Consider the following 26,212-nt stretch of genomic DNA (forward strand, 5'->3'; position numbering starts at 1 on the left):
AGCAGACACCTGGTTTTGTATGCTATAGATCATCTTGAGGTTGTATATGGGTCAATACCTTCCTACGGGTCAGCAGTTTGTGAGTTTGTGAATGAGAATCAATCTTCAGTGATGGATATGACGGCCTTGTGATCTTGTCGTTTTATATCAGCACCACCATGGCCCCAGTTGTGGCTCTCTACAATGACAAATAGATGCAGGCATTTTGCATCTCCAGAAAGCAGGCAAGCAATTTCTTTCCCTGAAACACCTAAAAAAAGTTTGCATCAACTTATTATTAATTTCATAGAAAAAACAGTCATTATATATGCTTTAAAAACAAGCTCAATCACCCAAAGGATGAAAATAGGTATGTTAATATTTTTTTTCCAGTTTTATGTTTATTTAGTTTTACTTGATTTGCTTCTACTTTGGTCCAACTATGTCAAGTCCCTCTGGTCTTATTAGCATTTACAACACTTGTTGTAGCTCCATGCTAAGGAAAACGTCCCTACATGTTTAAGCAGAAGGCTTTGCAGAGGTTGCGCACTCACAAATTTAATTTGGAATGATTTTAAAGAAATTGGATACATTTTCATTCATTAGTAAACTTTAGACAATGTGCATCAATTGCAAAGTTATGTTAGTGCTTGTTTATACACATTTTGTGCCTTTGATGTTTTATTTAAACAGTTTTTGGGAGGTGCACTGGTAATAAAACAACTTCCATCATTTAAAAAATAAAAATTGGGTCCATTATTTGAAATCATGCAATGTCATTAAGCATACAATTAAGCATGCTGCATTATTTATTTAGTAGGATTAAGGTTTTGGCTGTTCCCAAAAAATATATTCCTATAGCCAGAAGTAATCCTTTGTAGAATTTCTGATCTTGATTTCTCTTCAAGCCATGAAAATATTCTATTTCAAGTGTAAAAGCAGCGAGTGCAAACACACGTCAAATTAAATTATTTTTTCAACTCAGACAAATCCCATCATTGAGTGTTAGCAAGTGCAACAAACACAGCAAGAGACAGGAAACAGAATATTCTAACCGATGCCGAAAACAATTCATCTGACTGAAAGTAAAACCATTATGTGAAGCACTTCTATATGTGATGTGTCAGCCAGGATCATAGGAGATCAAATGTAGTTTTAGCAGCAGTTGATGAATGAGATGGAAAGCCAGTTGTGTCAAAGTTACCATTTTTGCGCACGTTAAAAACACTGGGTATCAGTTATCGGAAACATAAATGGAAATACTCAAAATGAACACTCCTGTGTGACTCATCAGTCACACATGTCTAACACTGCTCTGTTTAGCATTGCACAATAAGGACAATAAGGAGTCCCATACGAACACAGCTCTACAGCTTGTTAACAAGAAGGTACTACAGAAGCTGAAACCATGTTGGAAAACATAGTTGAATTCACAGTTTCCACATTTTATATATATATATATATATATATATATATAAGCTCCTTTCTGAATCAAGCAGGCATAATGAGGCTCAGCAACTACTTCCTAGAGGCTTGACCTCAGTCACTAGGCGAGGACCTCTAGGGTTGATGCTGTTCCAAAGACTGTCCCCTCCATCCCAGTCCCGCCCCCTTTGTTTTTACATTTCCAAATGCACGTTGAGTTGGAAAAGACAATACAGTGACCAAGGACTAGTGCCACGAAAAAAAAAAAAAAAACGTTTGAAATTGATTCATTTTTGGACCAATAGAGGAACAATCAAGATTCTTCATAAAGCTGAATACTTCTGTTGTTATAGGTGACTGAATGGCTTAGCACCAAAATACTTTAAAGATCTATTGCTCTTGTATTAACCTTCCAGACCACTCAGGTCGTCTGGTTCAAGTGTACTCTGCATCCTCAGGACCATAACCAATCATGAAAAAACAGGATTGCTGAAATGTACTAAACAAATAAACCTTTCTTACATTGCCAATGACCACTGGAAATAGGCACCAGTCCCCCCACAACCCTGCAAGGACAAGCGGGTATAGACTATGAATAGATGGATGTTCTTTGCGCATTTTTGTTTAGACTCCTATATTAGCGTTAGCCTTCATCCTTTGGTTTGCATTTAGCTCTGCTCTCTGAGTTTTTTGCATCGATTGGTTACTTTTTCTCAGTGACTTAGCTCCCTACACTCCCCAGCTGTCTCTCATCTGCTCATAACTCACTTGTTTAGCATTCCAGTAATCAGGCTCACCAGTATAAGTGCTACTTGGTTTTCTCAGTTGGTGTCAGATCCTCCTGCTGTTGTAGCCAACCTGTTTCATCATGTTCATCCTGTGATTTATTTTCTTTGAATTTTCCCTGCATTCTAGATTGTAGATTTTAGTTTTTATACATCTTTACTAGAGGTGCCAACAAATTTGGCACCTCAGTTTGACTCAATCATTAAAGTGCTTTATGAATGTTGTAATAATTCCCTTCTAATTGGAGTATGTTAGGGATGTGTTATGGACATGTTTATAATAAGCAGCATTTAAAGTGCTAAACTCCAGGATGAAGATTGCAGAGGCTCTTCATTAGCTTGTTGACCTGCGCCTTAGAATGCAGGGGAGGCACAGATTAAAAAAAATCCTCTGTACACGTTTGACACGTACTGGAGGTTAATTGCATGGATGCTCAGCTATGATTAAATGACAGAGTCAAATTGCAACCAGCATTAACGGTGAATAAATTTGAGGGTTGTAATGGCTCATGTCATTTCTTTTAATGAATGGCGGATTGAGCTTGTGTATAAATTTGAGAACATCTATGCATGCTTGCGTAGTTGAACTTATTTATGCTTGCTAGCTTATATCATTTCACATCACAGATTCGATGTAATGCAGAGTTTGACTTTTAAGTATGAACTGTTTATGTATGGCCGCACATACACTGTGAAGGTACATAGAAAATTTTCTCCCTCCCAGAGGAATCACATATTTTTCTCTCTTTGCACGGTGATACAAACAGGGCTGTGATGCAGCAGTGAGAGGCCTTGAATGCTAAACACATCATAAGAGAAAAGCAGAGGGGAGAAGGGGAGGAGAAGTAGGGGGGCAGGAGACAAAAAGAGAAGTGAGAATGGAGGATAGTAAAAGAGAATGGATACAGTAAAGCCAAAAATGATAAATGAGAGACTAAAAAACTGACTAGTGGACTTCTAAAGAAGTATGAAGCAAAGCTAAGAGAATCCCTGGGAATACGAGTAATATTAGGAACAGGAGAAAGAAAATACTTAATCAATAACTGGAAATCAGCAGGTGATTGTAGATCACTGTCTGTGTTCATTGAATCAGAGAAAAAACATTATTTCCCTTTTATGAAAGAAGGCTGATCTCATTCCCTATGTATTCTGTTCTCGAAATGTTACTTTATGAATCCACCTCACTGCAATTCCCCAGAGTTTTTTTTTTTTTTTTTTGCATTCCTAAACCAAAGGCCACAAATAGTTTCCAGTTTTTTACTTTACTCCTTACTAAATTTGCTCCAATACTTTATCCAACATTAGGCTGAAGGATAGAGGAAAATCCTCTGTGGGTTGTGTTGTCGAATGTAGAGTTTAACTGCTGCATGACAACAAGTTTGCCCTTACTCTGCACCAGAGTGCAGTGAGATGAATGCAGGTATTTGTTCCTTTCTGACTCATCTTTGTTCTTCTAATTTTTTCAGCATTTTGCTTAACATGAACTCATCAGACGAGCATCTTCAAATACTTTACAGATGTATCCCAATAAATAAGAACTCCATGTGTATCGAATCGATATGATATAGTAGTTTTTTTATTGAATTAATTAAATTTATTATCTTTTGATGCCATTCTACAACTGTATTCAATAAATTCAAGAACTTTCTAAAACATACAGGAGGAACGACAACTCTGGGTTGTCTCCACTGTTGAAAGAACAGTAGTCATCAGAAGCTGATTTTTTTTATCTATATTTATTATTCCTTCTTCCTTTTACTAGTAACAAGGTCATCCTACCATACTTTAACTGACTGCACAGGTGTTCAAATGTTTGGCTGTGTGAAAGGGCTTTCAGATCATTCATGGATGGATTTAAATGTTTTTGCTTTTTTTGTAATCAGAAGAAAAAATGGTCTTAATAATATAAGGATTTACATCTTCCATGATCTCTGTTCTGTTATAACCACCAGTAAATGGCATCCATTACTCCATCTGCTGCCTTCTGCATATCCGAAATCAGGTCACAGAGGTAACGGATCGGTAACCAGTTCATTTTTGTGATCCTGGGAACATAAGGTGTTCCCACGCCATAAGGAATATACAGTTCCGGGTCTGCCCTGAGATCTCCTTACATTGGGACTTGGACCACATGGCCGAAGCACCTCAACTGACCCTTTTGATGTTGAGGAGCATCAACTGTACTTCGAGTTCTTCCACAATGATCAAACTCCTACCTTATCTCTAAGACTCAGCTCATTTAGGCCAAGATATTTTAGATATTTGTAGAAACAAAATTTTCTTCCAACATTTGAATAAATTTCAATGTCTAGACATCATTTAGAAATTCTAAGAACAATGCTGAAAGAACTCTCAATACAATTACCCATGTTATTTATTTAGTTTTTTATCTGTGGTTCACAACTTCCATCATATGTCATATTGAGGGTTTGTGGTAGGACCAACATGCAGTGAAGGAGGCAGGAGGCAGAGGAATGAAGGTAAGACGAGTCTTTAATTGTTCTCGTAAGCAGACCAGGCCGGAAAACCAGAATCAGGCCGAACCAGATCTAGGACACAGGGTGACCAGACATGACGAGGGTAACAACGACATAAACAACACAAGGATCCAACCCCAAACAATGAAAACAAAGGGGCTTAAATACAAACTGATAGTACAGGGAGAACCAATGAGAAACGAGAACCAGGTAATTAGATAAACAAGGAACAGCTGGGCTAAGCTGCGGTACACATGAGGATGGAAACAGAGGGTAAACAACGACCAGACCAGGAAACTAAACAAAAACAAAATACAGAACACAGGCTGGCATGACATCATAGGTATTATTATTTCAGCATACCAGTGTTAACTGAAGTGTTTTCTCCTAGATTGTCATTGGCTGCTTGACATCTGTTTGTGAATAACGTGGTGTGAACCAATCTCTAAACTTTGACTTTTATTCTCAATAGACTCTACTTGTCTGCACCCAAGCTGATAGATTTTATTACATGGACTAAATACAGTAAACATATAAATACAGCATCTTTCTCCTTTCTATTTCTTAAAATATTTCTGTTTTTCCTGATGTTTTTCCTCTTGTATTGTTTTGTTTAAATTAAAACTACCCTCATCTTTAATCCTGTCAAAGTAATGCATGCATAAAATGCTTGTATTTGGAAACCATTACTTTGTTGATAGATTTAGTTAGAAGTCTTTTTTTTCCCAAAGTCGCACATCTGTGAAGCTCTCCGGTATTACAGAGGAAGAACAGTCTCTAACTTTCTAACTTCAAACTCTGTTTAACTCGTTGGGTGGATAACATGATGGATCTCTCACATTGATCAAAAGTCACATTTTGATTGGTTGATGTGGTCCTGGCAGATATATTGGTGCTGGTCCAGAATACTTCTCAGAACTGAACTCTCAGGAAATATTTGTACAACAAAAAACCTGGACCTGACAGCATGCCTTATTTGCTTTTGATTTAGTTACAGAAACGGAAGTGATTTAATTTGGCTTTTAGTAAAGATCACTAACCCAAAATGACTCTGCAAATACAGGTCCTTCTCAAAATATTAACATATTGTGATAAAGTTAATTATTTTCCATAATGTCATGATGAAAATTTAACATTCATATATTTTAGATTCATTGCACACTAACTGAAATATTTCAGGTCTTTTATTGTCTTAATACGGATGATTTTGGCATACAGCTCATGAAAACCCAAAATTCCTATCTCACAAAATTAGCATATCATTAAAAGGGTCTCTAAACGAGCTATGAACCTAATCATCTGAATCAACGAGTTAACTCTAAACACCTGCAAAAGATTCCTGAGGCCTTTAAAACTCCCAGCCTGGTGCATCACTCAAAGCCCCAATCATGGGTAAGACTGCCGACCTGACTGCTGTCCAGAAGGCCACTATTGACACCCTCAAGCAAGAGGGTAAGACACAGAAAGAAATTTCTGAACGAATAGGCTGTTCCCAGAGTGCTGTATCAAGGCACCTCAGTGGGAAGTCTGTGGGAAGGAAAAAGTGAGGCAGAAAACGCTGCACAACGAGAAGAGGTGACCGGACCCTGAGGAAGATTGTGGAGAAGGGCCGATTCCAGACCTTGGGGGACCTGCGGAAGCAGTGGACTGAGTCTGGAGTAGAAACATCCAGAGCCACCGTGCACAGGCGTGTGCAGGAAATGGGCTACAGGTGCCACATTCCCCAGGTCAAGCCACTTTTGAACCAGAAACAGCGGCAGAAGCGGCTGACCTGGGCTACAGAGAAGCAGCACTGGACTGTTGCTCAGTGGTCCAAAGTACTTTTTTCGGATGAAAGCAAATTCTGCATGTCATTCGGAAATCAAGGTGCCAGAGTCTGGAGGAAGACTGGGGAGAAGGAAATGCCAAAATGCCAGAAGTCCAGTGTCAAGTACCCACAGTCAGTGATGGTCTGGGGTGCCGTGTCAGCTGCTGGTGTTGGTCCACTGTGTTTTATCAAGGGCAGGGTCAATGCAGCTAGCTATCAGGAGATTTTGGAGCACTTCATGCTTCCATCTGCTGAAAAGCTTTATGGAGATGAAGATTTCATTTCTCAGCACGACCTGGCACCTGCTCACAGTGCCAAAACCACTGGTAAATGATTTACTGACCATGGTATCACTGTGCTCAATTGGCCTGCCAACTCTCCTGACCTGAACCCCATAGAGAATCTGTGGGATATTGTGAAGAGAACATTGAGAGACTCAAGACCCAACACTCTGGATGAGCTAAAGGCCGCTATCGAAGCATCCTGGGCCTCCATAAGACCTCAGCAGTGCCACAGGCTGATTGCCTCCATGCCACGCCGCATTGAAGCAGTAATTTCTGCAAAAGGATTCCCGACCAAGTATTGAGTGCATAACTGTACATGATTATTTGAAGGTTGACATTTTTTGTATTAAAAACACTTTTCTTTTATTGGTCGGATGAAATATCCTAATTTTGTGAGATAGGAATATTGGGTTTTCATGAGCTGTATGCCAAAATCATCCGTATTAAGACAATAAAAGACCTGAAATATTTCAGTTAGTGTGCAATTAATTTAAAATATATGAATGTTAAATTTTCATCATGACATTATGGAAAATAATGAACTTTATCACAATATGCTAATATTTTGAGAAGGATCTGTACTTGGGGTCTTATTTATTATGTCAGTACAACTTGGTGCAAAAGTTACCCAACTTACAGGAAAACTAGAACCATCTGTCAGCTAACTATGTTTTCCAAAGCAACCTTGAGATTTTATTTTACCAGCTGTGACATTTCTGACAAAAACAGCAAGTTTTCAGCCAACACCACCAATATGTTTTAAATCCCAGTGTAATTCAAAGTAAACAAGCAGCAACACATTCCCTCCCAAAATAACAAATGGAGACCAAACAAAGATCAGAAAGTCAGTGGAATTGGCAACAGTCAGCCAAATGATTTCTTTTCTAGTCATTTTCAGTGAGACATATGAAGCAACAGTGGTCTGTATAATAAATGCTTTCCTTTTTTTTAAATAGTAAATCTTTAAATTCTAGCAGTTTAAATTGCTGTGTCAACTTGGTGACAGTTGATGATATTTTATCTCTGAAGCCAATTATCTGTGCCTCCACTTTGACATGACATTAGGTCATTAGAGCAGGCAGAAGCTGAACTTTCTCCCCTACTGTAGTCACATAGCATTTATCATCATTGCCTTCTCATTTACACTTATTTGACCCTTCCATCCAGTAATAAATGGGTTAGGTTAGCTTGCTTAGATTGAATTACTCTGCTTATTATTTATAATTATTATATTTTGTTTTCTTTTGTGCACGCTCTAATGCATTAATGTTCTGCTAGTATGGTTTAGGTGAGAGCTTTCTAAAAACGTCCTATTAACCTGCCTTATCCATTCCAAAACTAGTTTTGATGTATGTTTGGGATCTTGTTGGAACATCGACCTGCATTTTAGTTTTGACCATCTGACCCAAACTGTCCTCCTTGGATGAAAGAAAATTGGTTTGGATGAACTGAGACAGTCAAGGAACCACTGAGGCTGATGTTTACCATTAAAATTCCTGGAACACCAGTGCCGCTGGTCCTACTGAAGCCAGTTTTACATCAATGTAAAGTGAAAAGGTGCTAACCAACCAAAGGGTGATAAGAATAACACCTTTGGATTCCCTTTAGTTGAAATTTGTTCCAGCCCAAGGGTAATGCCTTCTTGAGCCAAGTTGTATGCTTAGAAGGACAAAATTTGAGCTGTTTGCCTAGGACAGGGACTGTGTTTGGAGGTGTCAAAGTGAGGCTTTACAATACAAGAACAACTCGCTCACTCTCAAACCTGGCGGTGGGAGCATCATGATGTGAGGCTGTTATGCTGCCAATTGTAGTGGTGACTGCACAAAGTGGATGAAACATTGAACGAGGACGACTACTTCGTAATTTTTATCTTCATCTCAAATCAGCAGCTAGATTGCTGAAACTTATGCAAAAGTCATTCATTGGACATTTTAATGGGCCCAAATACACAACAAAACAGGTTTTAGACTGGACAAAGCAGGCCATTAACATTTCCTGACCAACCTTATTATGAGTACTTTAGCTTTGTTTCTGTCATTGGTTTTTTGTACCTTTTTTGTACATTATATTATTGATTCATCTTTTGTTATTTTCTTCTGTGTTCTCTTGTAGTCTTTACATAGACTGTCATAATAATAATAATAGTCATAATAATACATTTTTTTTAAAGTACCTCTAAGCACACTCAAGGACACTGTACAGCACTGCAACCCCATTTCCAATGAAGTTGGGACAAATAAGTGTTTTTTGAGCATTTCTTAACTTTTCCAGTCTTATGTACCTGACTTTTGTGAAGTGCCTTGAGACGACATGTGTTGTGAATTGGCGCTATATAAATAAACTGAATTAAATTGAATTGAATTTAATTGAATTTGTCCCTGTTGTGTTCCATTTTTTGTCTTATGGGATAGATTCCAGCTTTTGTTCCTTGCTAATATCTCTTTTGGACTTTTTATTTGAATAAATATTCACTTTTCTTGTCATTCCTCACGCATATGTAGGGGTCCTTCACCAACACACAAGATGACACTAGAATACTGACAACTTGTGGACTTTGTGGACCCCGATGCTAACCAGTTTAAATGTAGTCTACTATTTCTGGTAGAAAGATCGATCAAACATCCAACCAGAAATATACCAGAAGCTTGTTGATGGTTACAAAAAAATTTGTTGAAATTATCTTAGTGAGAATATATACATAGTTTCAAGTTTCTATTTAAACATTTAGACCTTGTATAGGATGTATTATGAAATTATCAAAAATAATTGCACAATTTGGCACACAATTCCTGTTTTTAAAATTCATTATAAAAAATAAAAAAATTTGTTCAAACGAATCCTAAAAACCCAAAACGAACGTTACATTTAAGGGCATGATGAGTGGACGTAAACTTCGGACAGCAGCTGTGTATATAAATCCAATCGCACATATGAATTGTTCACTTTTTTTTCTTTACCTGCTCTACTTTGCTCATCTGTTTTAAATGTGTCCTAAAGCTGTAAATGCTCAGCCAGATTACTGAGTTCAGCTCCAGTGCACTAAGTATTCCAAGCCTATCCTGCATTATGTGCCGCCATCCGCTTTTGGTGTGAAAATTAAAGTTGACATGATTCTCAGTTCTATCCTCATTTCTGTCCCTCATCACTTCTCCCATAGTAGGTGCCTGCTAAAAGTAGGGTGAAGCAGCAGGGCATCCTTTGCAATCCATCTTCTTTGGTCCCTTCATTGGCCTCCCTGCCAGACTGTTGTGTTTTACTCATGCTGTTACATGCTTTTATATTTGTTCTTGCATCTTGCATTCCATGCCACATAGAGGTTTTGGAATTAAGTTAAGAGAAAATGTTGCCCAAGGTCACAATGAAAGCATTGCATGGAAAAAAACAACAAACAGATCTTATTGACTTGATTGGATATGCTGCTTAATGATGGATAAAGAAACACATCAAATTCACATTGAACAGCTGTTAATGTGACAGCCTGTCGGTATCACAAATCCTACAGCAAAAAAAGGTTTGAAAGGGAGTTTTTTATTGATGTATTTTTCTTGAGTGGAAGCTCTGCATCTGTCATTCAATATCTGTTCATCGTCAGCTGTTGTTCACTTAAACCTTAATGTTTTCACAAGTGTGCACTGTCTGTATGAAGGTCAATCTCAGGACAAAATTAGAATATTACATAAAGTTAATTTATTTTCATGCAAGAAATCTTACAATGTATAAAAGTATTAAACACAGAGTGATATATTCCATTCCATTATATATGTTAATTTTGATGATACTGATCACGAAATACCCAGATATCACAGGCCAGTCATCTTGTCATCAAGAACTTGTTTTTAAACGTGTCACAAAAACGTGTCACAAAAGGCTCTTGGCATTGGGCCCAAATGCAGACAAACAGGAAAAAGCAGTACAGTGTGTGGAAAGATTTAATTAAATTAAATTACAAGAGAAGAAGTAACCAGACATGGAAATAGCAGAAGGAGACATTGCATGAGTAACAGTTGAAAACATAGACAAACTTGGCATGGCATGAACAAACAGAGTATATAACAAGCATGGCACAGCTAAAAACCGTGAGACTGATAAGCATAAGCAGGTGGACCCGATGAAGCTCATTACTATGGCAGAGGCAGAGTGAAAACAAAACATTACTGGAAGTAAACAGAAGTATAATGACAGAATCTAACTAATGAAAGTTCTTACAAAAGTAACAAAACATAAAATGCACCATAAACAGAACAAGTAAGAAATAAAACTAAAGGAATGAACTAAAGGATCACCTGGAAAACAATCAAGAAGAGAGGAAAAACCCAAAACAAAACTCAAATCAAATCATGACACACTTGGTTAATTAAACGTTTAATAAAATACTGATGGACTAGTGACTTGTCAATGGTGTTCCCTGCGTCTCACCCAATGATCGCTGGAAATTGGCACCAGCCATCCAGCGGGTATAGACAATAAATCAAATTGAAGAGAGAGTTGCAATGTATTTAGGGAAAGTAATTTGAAGGAAAAGTGTAAAATAAAGCAACAGACATATTAACAGCCTTGAAATGTTTGTGAAGCAAAGTCCATTGAGGAGTCACATGGCATAGGCTGTAGCTGCAGTCGGTACTTCAGGAGCCACCCCTCAATCGGGGTAAACATTAGAACACTCTTAACTCTAACTCTAAACTCTTAGAAAAACAGGATTTCTTTTTCCAGCAGGTCTTGACACCTGCACTCACTGCCAAAAGTACCATTACCTACCATAAGCTTGGTATCATAATCCATCTCTGGGCCGTGGTCAAGAGGAAGGTCAGAGACAACAGAGCCAACAATACAAATTAGCTATGGCCATTATTAAAGGAATCTGAGCTTCCGTAACATGTTATCAGAGCTGTATTAGCATGTTATCAGATCTGTATTAAAAATAAATTTGAATAGGTCTGATACAATATTTAAATTTTATGAAAAACTGAATTTCTATTAGGTATAAGCCATAATCATGAAATTAACAGAAATAAAGGACTGAAGTATGTCACCCTGTTTGTAATATATCTATAAAATGTTTCACTTTATTAAATGAATAACTGAAAAATGTCCTTCTATTTTTCATGTTTAAGGTTCCATCTGCCTAAATCATAGCCTTTCCATCTAAAATTTCGTTTCTCTCGCGCTTCTTCCTCTTCACTTTTTGGGGAAGCAATTTATTGTAATAACCACAAAAAAGAGAGAAATGGGAGAGAGGAGTTGGGCTACTTCCTAATTGATCTGTTGTGTTTGCAAGTTGCACCATCTGTCGAGCTTCTGCCACTCCTTCAATTAAGAGTCTTAGATCGGGAAGATTTGAGTTTTACTGCTCAGCCAGTGTTTGCTCAAATAAAATCTGCTGCAAAAGCACTGGCTTTCACAAGTTATAATTACAGTGACACAGTGTTCTGCACTCAGCAGTGGGATATCGCTTGCAATCTCTGTATATTTCTCTCTAATTATTGTTATTGCTTGTGTGGAAATAGTGGTTTTCACCCCCTGCCGTTCCCGCCACTGCAATGTGCAAGGCTGTAAATTTGGCATAGCAGTTACAAGTCGTCCCACAGTGTCCATAATTTTTGCATTTACTCAAACAATATAAGCTGCTTATTTTTAATGCCCTGCACACTGACACAGCAACTCACACACATTTGAAGTGTTTCATGTATTTGGGATTCTATTTAGAAAGCTATCAATAGATTGGTTTAGTTGCTGTAAAAGCTTTCCTTCATGCTGTGAGGCAGATATATTTGATGTCCTAGCTGTTCTAGCTGTGGATGTTGTAGTGGTGCTCAAGAGCAACATATTAAAATGTGGACAGAATTTTATCATGAAAATGAAAACTAAACTATTTTTAGAAACATAAGTCTACTCTTATTTTCATAAATAATGTAAATTATTTCCATCATGTAAAACTGATGGGAACATTTTTGTCAAATTTTGATGGGTTTTCAACAAGGACTAAAAACAGCTATCACAGAGTCAAATTCAACATCTTAAAGAGGAAGATTTCATTGTCTTCTTGAAAAGTAACCTAGTGTTGTGATTATTAATCTGAGAATATTATTTAATATTTAATATTAGTATTTTAATATTTTATCAAATAATATTTCGGTCTGTTAAGGGTTATCCTGTGAATACCAGCCCAGTAAGTTGATGGTATTAGGACAGAATAGAAAGGTGTGAGACGAGCTCTGACATTGTTGAACAGCATAAACTCTGCACATATATGGAATGAATTCACACAATTTCTTAAAATACAAGAATTTATTAACAAAAATAAGTCAACTCAAAGTCAAACATATTTCAATCAACAAACTCTTTACTATGCTAAAACAATCCAACTAAACTACCAAGCAGAATTAAAGAATAGGGAAGATTAATGGGCTATGTACAATATAAACAAGTTGATTAAAGATGATTGGAAATCATGACCAAAAAGAGTGATGCAACATTACCATGCAATGTTTATGTTTGAGAACCAAGGATTATCTTGAAGAATCTGGAAATGAAGTTAAGTTAGTCTTGGAACCAATTTAGGAAATAATCAGCAATATTTAGACAACCCTGCACAATGCAAGATCAGATAAAATATTATTTTAATTAAATAATATTTTAAAGAATGATCTGCTGAATAAAACCAACCTTCTGGATGCCTAATTCTCAACGGTGTCTAATTAGCTGCATTCATTTATTCAAATAATATTTGAAGAAATATTATTAAGGGGATGGTAAAATATTTAAGGAAGTATTTTGGAAAAGAGCCAAATTTGTTTGGAGAAATGGGGCTTAATGGTGTTAACTTAGTTATCAGATTTAGTAAAATAATGTTTAGGGACTATTATTTACCAGCTTGAAAACTAACAACCTTTCTGTTAAATACTCTTTAGTAGCAAGCACGTGTTTTTACCAGTTAGCAGTTGAGCTAACAAAGAAGTGGATAGCTTAGCACCAGAAACACACATACCTTTAAAATACATCGGTTAATATAAGGGTTAAAATACATAAGCGCGGACGGCGCGTTATGAGCAATCTTCTGTGTTTAAAATCACACAGGGCACGTGTGCTGCAGATAGCCTGCTAGCACTAAGATAGCTGAGTTTCACAAAAACAAATTTCATAAATGAAAACGTTCAGATTATGTCATCCTAACTGTTAATCTGCCCAAACCTAACTTCTGACCATGGTGAGGAAATGTTATCCGAGGGGCGATGAAGTTTGAAGAAGCGTCCACATTCAACAAGCAGTTAGCTTTCAGCTAACCTCGAGGTTGAGGCTGCGTTCGCTCTGTGAACAAAAGGGTTAGCTCCGGAGCTGTAGCTGGGCGGCCCGTTCTGTCCGTCAACCAGCTGTGCATTACCGTAACACGATGGTGCGGGCCGTTGTCCTTCCTTCAGACTCGGCTTGTAGAAACGGCTTTTCTACTGGGGATTTCTCTGCGACACAGTTTTGGCAGGCCTCAGGGAGAAAGTAAGCAATGCTTATACCTTAATTTCCCCTCTTTATGAATGAAATCACCGGGTACACAAACAGTGCTTCACTCATACTTAACTTGTGCATATGATCGCGTGATCTTATGACACTCTTGGATCCAGTTTGAAGAGTTTATGTCTTTTTGCCAGCAAAAGACATCAGCGTGCTTTCCTCCCCTATCCGGTCCCTCTGGAAGGCCATGTGAAAGAGGGCAGATGTAGCAACAGCTGTGCTTTTATTTGGGTAGTGGCGTCACAGGAAGTCTGCAGTTATCCCGTTTCCTGGCTGTGCTGGAAGAAGGTTAATGCACTTTATTTTGAAAGTTCCAGAAAGGTTCGTACCGGAGTTTAATGTTGAAATCCATGGCTGTGGGTCCCAACACTAGTAGTTGTCCTCGTTGGGACAAACAGAGGACAAGGGTTACATTTCTGCTTTTATACAGGTATGCTATGTCCTCTGCTGCACTATCCCAATACTTTGTATTTTCTTACTTCCATCTTGGAAAAAATTGGTGTCAATTGGAGTTTAATAAAAAAATAAATGCTATAATAACTGTGCCCCGCCATTCGGGGGGGATTACATCGACATTACTGATGTCAAAATTCAACAAAAAGAGATCTTGAGCACTGGAAAAATGGTGCTTGGCCTGGTGAATCAGAACACACCCAGCAACCCCATTCCACGCAGTGACATACAGTTTTGACTACTGCCTCTTAGGAGGCGATAATGCGCTGGTTTATACATTGTCTATTAAAAGAGGAGAAGAAGAAATGTAGCAAGATGAAAGATTGAAGGGATTTCTAACCAGAATATGTATCCACACTATCAACACTGGAAAAATAGCAGATCTCTCCTTAATGTATTTCCTTGAAATGAGCTCATTGTTGTATTTCTTCCTCTTCACATGATCTCTTCATTCTTTTCTTAATCTATTATGTGTTTGGCTCCAACCCTGAATGAGATTATTGTTGTCCTGCATCCATGTACAGATAACATGGACACAAAAATCTGGGCTGAAAGACAGAATATTTCAAAGTATGCTCATTCTTGGCGAATTGACCGCAAATTAAGTTTTGAGGTCTACTTTCTCACCTAAAAACATCTTATACTATTTGTGACAATTTAATGGAATAAAAACAATACATTTGTACACTTACCTGCACCATTACTGGAGCTAGTGGTGCCATGCCTCACTGCAAAGAACTCTCCCCCATAACAATCCCAGCGAAATCTGAAAAGACCTACTTCAGACCTGGACCTCTTAACTGTGAAAGTAAAGCTCCGGGAAAGTGAAAATAGCTAGAAAAATTTGTATCAGAGTGTGCCCTGGGCTTTTCAAAAGCATCAAGCTTTCTATAAGCAATGGAAAATTATATATTTTGAAGAACGTGTCTATTAAAAACATGCATTAGGCCCCAGACTTCACTTTTTTTCTCTACAAGCATATTTGTTTCTATTGTATTCCATACAATCACTTAGACCGCCACCTAACCTGGTAATAAATCAAAACTAAGAGAAGACACAAAATTGTTATCTGCGCACATGCAGCACTGCGACTGTGCAACTAAATGCACAAGAGGAGGTGGACTGGCAATTTGTCCATTCTGGGGAAGTCCATAGCAACTGTTCAGCCCAGAGCCATGGGTCTTCCTCGTTCATTACCCGAAAAGTTAAACTGAGTGCCTCAAACAGGGCTACAATAGCTGCTCATTTCAGAGCAGCTGTGGATCCAATCAGAGTGGGAGCTTGGTGCGTGGAAGCGGTGGAAGCAAAGCCGTCTAACCCAGGCTGAAGTTAGCTGTAAAACCTGAATGATCACTCAGTAAGGCCTAGTTGTAAGGTAATCACTTATTCACTCAGCAAAACATGAGGTGGAGGTTTACTAATGAGCATCATCAGGGTCATGATGAGAAAGAAAGAGCAGAGGGTATTTCACCTGGGCAGCAGGGAAAGTTAAAGTCTGGCTGTGACAGAAAACAGTAGGAAACCTCTCTGTGAGCTTCTAGCTGGATTTGCATCATGATTTGAAAATATCTGGTCCTTTACTTCAGTCAAAATCAAAGCATTTAATACTGAAGTAACTAAAAACATTAAAAAGCCATTCAGATCACCACATTGCATCTCATTGCTGCAGCCAGTCCTATAGTCCAGTTCTAAATGTAGAAACAAAAAAGTATTGCTCAATAAACTGGAAAAATGTCTCCTGGTGCCAATAAAACTAGTAGAAAGTCCTATAGTGAGCCTCCCTCTTCTCTTTTATATCTTCTGTGCTGTACTGTGCAATTATTCATAGTTGTACTATTAATTAGTTAACTGTTTAATTTTTCTTGATTTATATAATATAAACTAAACTCATTAAACAAGGATACAGTTTTACTCAAGTAAATACATATATGCCACTTTATGTATATGGTTATTAGTAACTATAATTTTAATACTGATAACAGGACAAAAGATGAGAGTCCATGGATGAGGTTCTATGTCATATTATAGACACGGTTTTCTGTACAGAAAGTGTTTAATAGTAAAGACTGCACTAAAGACTTACATGCTCAGTGGAGAGTCTTTAGTGTGTTAATGTGTCATAAAAATGTTTCATATATTATTTTCAGCAGGGAAAATGAAAATAGTTTCTTCATGAGTGAGATAAGGGGCTGGAAAGACAGCAGTAAAATAGAACAGGTTCATGAAGCTCTCAGCAAAATTAAAATAATTAAATGTGTTTTTAAGATCTTACCATTTGACTAAGATTTAAGAAAATCAACTTTATACCACCTTACATTTTTTGTAATATTAGAAATTAAGACAGTAGAGACTCAGGAATGGAACAATTTGAAGAGAGTTTAACATTTAAAAGGGTAATTTAGTAGATGAGAAAAGAAGCACATTTATTTGACCAACAGTAAACATAGTTTCTCTAAGTTTTGGAAAACGTTTTGTGAGATGGATCAATTGTAAACTGTTTCTCTTTATCCTCACTTGAACTACTAACAAAAAAAAATTAAACCAAGTAAAATTGGTGTAAACCTTTTTTGTTTGATTTTACCAAGGAAACTGGTACAACATGTTCTTTATTAGTTTAATTCCAGTTTAATTCTAAATTATAAACTGGGGCCAATGTCTTATGGAAATTAAACTATTTAGGGCCTGGTCTAAAGCCCCCAATGTTTCAAAATAATTTTAAAAATCTATCTAGAAATCTAAACATGTAAAATATTTGGCACTGTGAAAAATAATAAATAAAAAGTCTTGAGTTTTTGAACTGACAAACAAGAAAGGATTGAAAAGTTGGAGAGCAAACAAAAAAAAAGGAAAAGCTTTACAATCTATTTCGAATACAGAAATATAAATTAGCCTGACTCCTTTAACAAAAGTAAATGATTCAGTAAAAAAATAAATAAGCAGAAAGCTTAACCAACCCAATGCTAAATCCTAAGCCATTAACCTTTCTAGCTTTCATTCACAATTTTACGGAAACTAAGTTTGGACAAAGTGAGACAGCTGTAAAAAAGCAAACAAAATTATGTATTATGTCATGATTTGTAACTATTTGAGTTTTGTTGTGGATCATGATTGTTCATGTTTTCCAGGTAGCGCTTTAGTTCATTTCTATAGGTTTAGTTTCTTACTTGTTCTGATTATGGTGCATTTTAATTCTGTTATTTTTATGATTTATTCTTTGGTTTTATTGTCATTGTTTCTCTGTTCAGTTCATGTTTAGATTTGTCTCTCTGCCATTGCACTCAGCGTCATTCAGCCCACCTGGTTCACGCAGTCACTCTCGCTTTTTTCACCTATGCCATGCTCTACATTTACCCTTCGGTTCTGTTTACTCCTTGCAGGCATATACTGTTTGCCCTGCCATGCCTGTCCATGACTGTTTGTTCATGCCATGCCTGCTCCCTTTTTTTTTCTCTTCTGCTCTCGGTGGGGTCAGACGCTTTTCCACTCTCTCCTTGATCCTCCCCCATTCTTTGCCCTGCTTGAGCATTTTGTCTATGTTTTTCTTAGAGCCTCCTAATTTGTTCATTATGGATTTGGTCAGCTGGTTTCTCAACGCAATTGATCAAATTTTCTCGGCGGGAAGACAGGGTAAAGGGGGACCCTCTTGTCCAGACGGGACGTTCTTCTCCGGATACGCAATGGATTCCTGGCAGCAGTGGAAGATTGTGTGCCTGACAACAATGTCAGTCGAGGACGTGGAAGATTTGTACATAATTGGATTTCTGATAACAGGATTTCTGCTTTTTGGAGTTGGCCGTTACCTGGCTTATTGAAATATTTGCTGCCTGGGATGTTTGAAGGGATCTTTAGGGCTCTCAGCGCTCAGACTAATATGTTAAGAGAGCAGAATTGCAAGCTTGACGCGATCCTTGAACAGAATCGCAGGTTGGCTGCGTTTCCCGGACTCAAAGGTGATATGATTTAATCTTGGAGAAAGTTATTTGCTCAGGATCTACTGAAAGTACCAGAAATTTGGCTATTTGGATTTGAAATTGAGAACGCCAGTAAGACTTTGAAGGCAGGTGGAAAATCCCAGCCGGCCTGAACCAAAACATTTATTGTTTGTCAAATTCAGGCGCCCCAAAATGGCCTTCACAGGCTTCTTATCAAAACATTTCTCCTGAATGTTCTGTAAATACAACGCTCTGCCCCAGCAACCCCCCTCATCTGTGAACTGAACTGTATGGCCGTTTGATAAAACTTCCATCTCTTTTTAAAGGACAATGGCACCTTCGTCAGTGTTGACAGTCTAACTCTTTGCAAACATGATCATACTTCAATATTGGCACCCTCACGAGTCCACCATGCCCCTGCAAAATCTTTGCTTATGTGTGTTGCTTTCCCATGCTCCTTATTTTTACCTAAATGTGGATTTCATTTCTTAATTTCTTCTCCTTTTAATAGATTTTTAGATTTACCAGTGAAAGGAAAATAATAATAGTTTCTTAAAAATTTTAACAAAAGTGACACCAGTGACTCCGCTTCCTTAGTTAGAACTCAGTGATTGTTCAGTTAAATTTCAATGGATGCAAATTAATGTTATTATTGGAGTACAACTGCATTATACCAGTGAACCCAAGGATCATTTTCTCTTAGCACAAGATGCTTTCCCCTAAATAGAGGATTTATTGATATAATTACCTCTTTAGAAAGATTGGTTTAGAACCAGCTCTTACCAGTAAAACCCAAAGGATTATTAATGTTATCTGTATCATTGTAATGTTGGCCAGAGATTTTTAGATTTCTCAGAAGGATTCATAGATTTTTAGATTTCTTAGAAGGATTGTAGTATCATTTGATTAGTTTTTCTGAGTCTGTATCTGTCTTTATTTTCTTTGTGATTGTATTGTAATTGTATGTACAGCGCTTTGAGTGTCTCGTTACTGAAAAGACCTATATAAATAAACTTACCTTACCTTACCTTACCTCACATTTGTTACCTGCTTCTGCCACCTTATGTTTGAATGTCATTTGTCACTTTTATTTATTAAACATTTTCTACTCACCACACTGCCTCTATCTGCCTGTCTGCACTTGGGTATGCTCCACAAACCACACATGTGACAACTATTGAGTTTCTAGCTTCAAAATGATTGTAGGAAACTTATATATTTTCTCGGGGTCCAAACCCTCCTACACCTATTTGTACTTCACACTACAGATTCATTTATTGTCGCGTATGCAATAGAGTTTATTTTCCGTTTTGTACTTGTGTAACTACATCAAGCATCAGTTTGAAATAAATAGTAAGCCTTGTCTTTCAGAAAACTTAAATTCTGAATACAGAATAATGGAGACAAACTTCCTAAGGGGTTCATTTGACAATTGTGGGTCTGTTCTTAGGAATGAGAATATGATTTAAACTGGTTGCGCACACTTAATAAGAAGGATATTTATATTGATCAGACAACGGTTGTTTATCAAAAGATGCATGTTTAGAGGATTATGCTCGGTGTGAAATCCTGCTAAGAATAAAGTTAGAAGAGAAGAAAAAATATTCACTTAATTCCCTGCCTGGTGTGATGACAGCTCACTCAAATGAGCTAATGAGCTTCTTCGGTGCCGGTGGAAATGCATGAACTTCTCTGAGTCTAATTATGATCCTGATGCACTCATTAGGAAAAACTGTTCTGCTTCAAGGCAAGAAAAGCAAACTGGAAGTTTAAAATGTGAGGATTTATGCTTTACAGCTTCATAGTAGAGACTCATGATTGTTTTCTCATTCTGACAGTTGACTGCTTTGAAAAAGACATCTTTTTAAATGTCAACATCTCTTAAAAAGCTTCAGTAAGAGGTCCATGCAAATAAATTAGAATATCATCAAAAAGGTAATATCAGTTGTTTAATTCAAAATGTAAAACTCATTATTTAGATTGATTACACCTGTAGTTATATAATTCAAGCATGTACATTTGTAAATTGTGTTAATTATGTGTACTGACTCCAGCCACAGTCAAGACTTGTGAATCTCCTCCAAACTAAGTGGACATTGCTTCACAATCTTTACTTCTTCATCCATACTTTTCTTTTTGCTCAACTTTTCTTAACATGTTTCTTTAACAATAACATTTTGGGGTTTACCCTCCTTGTGGAGGCTGTCATTGACTGTATGCTGGACACCAGTCAAGTTATCAGTCTTCTTATGGCCATGATATGGCCATAACATAACATATAAAAAAAGAAATATTGATTTTTGCATTAGCTGTAACTCATAATCATTAAAATGACCAACAATAAATACTTGAAATATGTAGCGGTTTTAACTTCTATACTAGTATGCATGTAATAATCTATAAAATAGGAAGTGTATTTTCAGAATTGAATTACTAGGATAATTAACTTTGCAAGGATACTCTGATGTACTGAGATGCACATGTATCTATGAACATTTCAAACCAGAAAACAAATCCCTGCTTTGTTTTCTTTGCAGGATACTTTGCTGCCCCGCAGCTTCATAAATCATACAGAAGGTGATGCTGCACAGAGTAGACACAGTACATGTAAAAACATTGGGTTATGACAGTAAATATAAAGAAGAATATGTGCGTATTTATAGTCACCCCCTGAATTTCTTACTGTGTTCACCTGACCTTGTTTTTGCAGTCTTCTTTTCCCACGCAGCCCTTCACAAATATCCAGTTATCACTTAAGGAGCCACTGAAAACCAATTTTTTGTAGATTTCTCCGCCTCAGTAACAATGTGTTTTATTGCTGTAGTGTTATTGGTCATTTTAGTATCTACATGGTATATTTTCAGTGCAGCGGCATTATTGTTATCCAGTCAGAGTAAGTAAAGAGAGGTGTAAAATAGAGTTAAAGGTCTATTAGAATGGTGGTTATATTCCTTTATTACAGAGCAGTAGGGTCAACTGCTACAGTAGTTATCCTGTACTGCTGCTTGTATTTAATCTGCGGTTTATTGTCCATGTCCTAAATTGAGGCACCTTGTTTTTCTTGCCCCAAATTAGCTATTACATATTCTTAAAGATAATCCAGTAATACCTGCACTAGAAAGACAGGAGCCTTTACTCTGTTAAGTCTAACATTGACCTGCTGCAGTAGGTGAAACAAGAGCCAACTCCATTAATTATAATAAAAACTGTTAGATTTCTCTGCACAGGCCTGGAATTTTAATGCCATATCAAGGATCAGTTTGTTTATCTCTGCAGGAGTGTGGAGAGGAAGTTGTTCATGACAGTTCTTGTGACACTGTGTGTGGGTTTATGCATCCTAGTTAACCTAAAAAAATAAAGGTGTGTAAATCTTACTTTTCCAGATCCAAAGTCAATTTTATGTCTTCCCAATAGTAATGTGTTTTTATTTCCATTCGTATATAAAATTATATATTTTGAATACAGAGCGAATGAAGCAATAGTAGGAAGACAGCAGGCTATACCCCATTTCAATTATTGGGTTTTACATATGTGGACCTAATGGAAAGTACAGGGGTTGGTCAATGAAACTGAAACACCTGTCATTGTAGTGTGGGAGGTTTCATGGCTAAATTAGACCAGCCTGGTAGCCAGTCTTCATTGATTGCACATTGCACCAGTAAGAGCAGAGTGTGAAGGTTCAATTAGCAGGGTAAGAGCAGAGTTTTACTCAAAATATTGAAATGCACACAACATTAGTTCAAAAAAGGACAAATTGTTGGTGCACGTCTTGCTGGTGCATCTGTGACCAAGACAGCAAGTCTTTGTGATGTATCAAGAGCCACGGTATCCAGGGTAATGTCAGCATATCACCAAGAAGGACGAACCACATCCAACAGGATTAACTGTGGACGCAAGAGGAAGCTGTCTGAAAGGGATGTTCGGGTGCTAACCCGGATTGTATCCAAAAAACATAAAACCACGGCTGCCCAAATCACGGCAGAATTAAATGTGCACCTCAACTCTCCTGTTTCCACCAGAACTGTCCGTCGGGAGCTCCACAGGGTCAATATACACGGCCGGGCTGCTATAGCCAAACCTTTGGTCACTCATGCCAATGCCAAACATCGGATTCAATGGTCCAAGGAGCGTAAATCTTGGGCTGTGGACAATGTGAAACATGTATTGTTCTCTGATGAGTCCACCTTTACTGTTTTCCCCACATCCGGGAGAGTTACGGTGTGGAGAAGCCCCAAAGAAGCGTACCACCCAGACTGTTGCATGCCCAGAGTGAAGCATGGGGGTGGATCAGTGATGGTTTGGGCTGCCATATCATGGCATTCCCTTGGCCCAATACTTGTGCTAGATGGGCACGTCACTGCCAAGGACTACCAAACCATTCTTGAGGACCATGTGCATCCAATGGTTCAAACATTGTATCCTGAAGGCGGTTCCGTGTATCAGGATGACAATGCACCAATACACACAGCAAGACTGATGAAAGATTGGTTTGATGAACATGAAAGTGAAGTTGAACATCTCCCATGGCCTGCGCAGTCACCAGATCTAAATATTATTGAGCCACTTTGGGGTGTTTTGGAGGAGCGAGTCAGGAAACGTTTTCCTCCACCAGTATCATGTAGTGACCTGGCCACTATCCTGCAAGAAGAATGGCTTAAAATCCCTCTGACCACTGTGCAGGACTTGTATATGTCATTCCCAAGACGAATTGACGCTGTATTGGCCGCAAAAGGAGGCCCTACACCATACTAATAAATTATTGTGGTCTAAAACCAGGTGTTTCAGTTTCATTGTCCAACCCCTGTATGTGATCTTTAACAGGTTTTGAAGTTATTTAAATCTAACTTCAAGTGTACTAAAATGCACAACAGATATTAATGTTTTTTGAAGATACCTTAAAGCACAGATTTTTTGGATGACTTTTTCAGTCTCTCACGTTGTTTTTTTCACATTTTTCTTGACATTGCTTCAGTTCTGCCACGCTTTTTTACTGTTCAACCTCAGCATTTCCTTTGCATTGAAGTTTGGACTTTGACTGGGTCTTTGCAAACTCCGTTATTCTTTTCATTTTCTTTTTCATATTCTTTTCAACATGACAAATTGGATTGCAACCTTGTGTTTAATACCCAATGTGGCTGCCTAGCACGTAAATGTTGCTGGTTTAGATTATTTATAAGCAATTCTTGATACTTTGTATCTCATTAAATTCAATGCCATGTGTGGTACTGTACAACCTCAACTTGTGAACATGTTCTTTAAGTGTTTGAATTCATAAAACGAGGAGAAATATATTATTGTTGGTTTGTAATGCTACTTTGACACCCTAACAAGTAGCAAATTAATATCCTTACCGCTTGCAACTAGATTGTGCTAAACTTGGTTGTGACATTGTTCTCAGAGCTCCACTTTCTGTGACAAAGTCAACACAGTCTTAGTCTGAACTGTTTAAAGGACATCGTTCCATCTGTCTTGTAGTTTATTTAAATGCAGTTTTGAATCATGCTGCCTTATTCTTTTGAGAGAGAACAAGCTTTCTTCAGACATTTTTTCCAAACTACTCATTCTCATCCAGTCCTTTGTTAATAGTACTTAACATTTAACATGCTAACTGCTGCCTGTTGATTGTGAGATTGAGCTCTTGAGTTATTTGCGATCTCTGAGGGAATTGCATGGCCTGACAGTTTATTTGCTGGGACATCCACCCATGGGAAGATTGTCAACTGTCAGCTCTTTTCAAATTCTGAATAATCTTTCTCACTTTAGAAGGATATATTTTAAATAGTTTGGAAATGACCTTATAACCTGTTCCAGGTTTATGGGCAGCAATAATTGCTCATCTGTGGTCAGTGTTGATGTGTTTCCAGCTTGGCATTGTGCTAATACACACTTGCATGTTCCAGCATACAGCAAACAGAAAAAAAAAAAACTGAGAACAAATCCAGCTTTTACAGAGGTGACAAATTTCTAAATCATCCCAACACACTGAGTATTCAAAACTTGAATACTCAAGTGCTTTTGATTAGCAGCACCCGGGTGTTACTTACCCTCTTAAATCACATGTACTTAGACAACTTCTTTTTCTTTTGGCTTTTCCCTTTCAGGGGTCGCCACAGAGAGTCATCTCCCTCAATTCTAAATTTGCATTTTTTTCTCTTACACCCACTACCCTGATGTCCTCTTTCACTCCTTCCGTAAATATCCTCTTTGTTCTTCCTCTAGGCCTCCCGCCTGGTGGTCCCAGTCTCAGTATCCTTCTACCAATTTACTCACTGTCCCTCCTACTTAAATGTCCAAACCATCTCGGTCTGACCTCTCTGGATTTATCTCCAACACATCTAACATGAGCTGTCCCTTTGATGTACACATTCCAGATCTTATCCCTCCTTGTCACTCCCAAAGAGAACCTCAACATCTTCATCTCTGGTACTTCTAGCTCCGACCTCTGTCTCTTCATCAGTGCTGCTTTCTGTAAACCATACAACTTTGCTGGTCTTACCACCGTCTTACTCTTTTATCACAAAGTACATGTGACACTCTTCTCCACCCATTCCAAACTGCTTGGCCACATTTCTTCATCTCTCTTCCACACTCAGCGTTGCTTTGGACTGTTGATCCTAAGTACATTAATCCTCCACCTTCTTTATTACGATTCCATCTAACATATATCTCTGCTACTTCAGACTTCCTCATACAATACCACAGCTCCTCTCTCAGCATCCTGTTAAATGCTTTCTCTAGATCTACCAAAGATAATGCAGCTTCCTCTGTATCTTCTCTGTACCTCTCTCTTAACATGCTCAAAGCAAATATTGCATCTGTATTACTTTTTCTTGGCATGAAACTATACATCTTCTCACAGATGCTCACTTGTGACCTCAGTCTAGCTTCCACTACTCTTTCCCATAACTTCATTGTATGACTCATCAGCTTTATTCCTCTGTAGTTGCTACGACTCTGCACATCTCCCTTGTTCTTGAAAACTGATACCAGCACACTTCTCCTCTATTCCTCAGGAATCTTCTCACTCTCCAAGATCTCATTGAACAGCCTAGTCAAAGCTCAACTTCTGTCACTCCTAGACCCTTCCATACCTACGCAGCTATATCATCAGGACCAACTGCCTTTCAACTCTTCATCATTTTCAACACCTTCCTTACTTCGTCCTTTCACAATAGTCTCTTCTTCTGCTATTTGTTCTTTCTCATTTTCCTCATTCATCAACTCTTGAAAGTAATTATTTAATCATTCTGTCATACTTGTTACACCTGTCAGTACATTTGCACCTCAATCCTTAATTACCCAAACCTACTGAACATCCTCTACATATCTGTCTCTCTTCCTCACCAACCTGTATAAATCATTTTCTCCTTCCTTTTTTACAACCGCTCACCCAAGTCAATATTCCATTTTTGTTTCACTTAACTATGTGTACCTTTAGCTTACGAGTACCTTCACTGAGCTACCTCTGCCGTCACTTGATGCTGAGTCTCCCTGTACTCCTGGTGACTCTCTTTAGTCCTCACAGTGTCCCACTTTTTCTTAGCTGATCCCTTTCTCCGTACACACT

General features: G+C 37.8%; 1 protein-coding gene across 1 annotated transcript in view; it reads left to right on the forward strand.

Moving 5' to 3' along the window:
- LOC124858850 (adhesion G protein-coupled receptor A3) overlaps positions 1-26,212 on the forward strand; it is a 317,892-nt gene that overhangs the window by 126,941 nt on the left and 164,739 nt on the right. The gene's annotated exons all lie outside the window — the stretch shown is intronic.

Source organism: Girardinichthys multiradiatus, chromosome 22 (genome assembly GCF_021462225.1).
Source record: "Girardinichthys multiradiatus isolate DD_20200921_A chromosome 22, DD_fGirMul_XY1, whole genome shotgun sequence".
Taxonomy (NCBI): Eukaryota; Metazoa; Chordata; class Actinopteri; order Cyprinodontiformes; family Goodeidae; genus Girardinichthys; species Girardinichthys multiradiatus.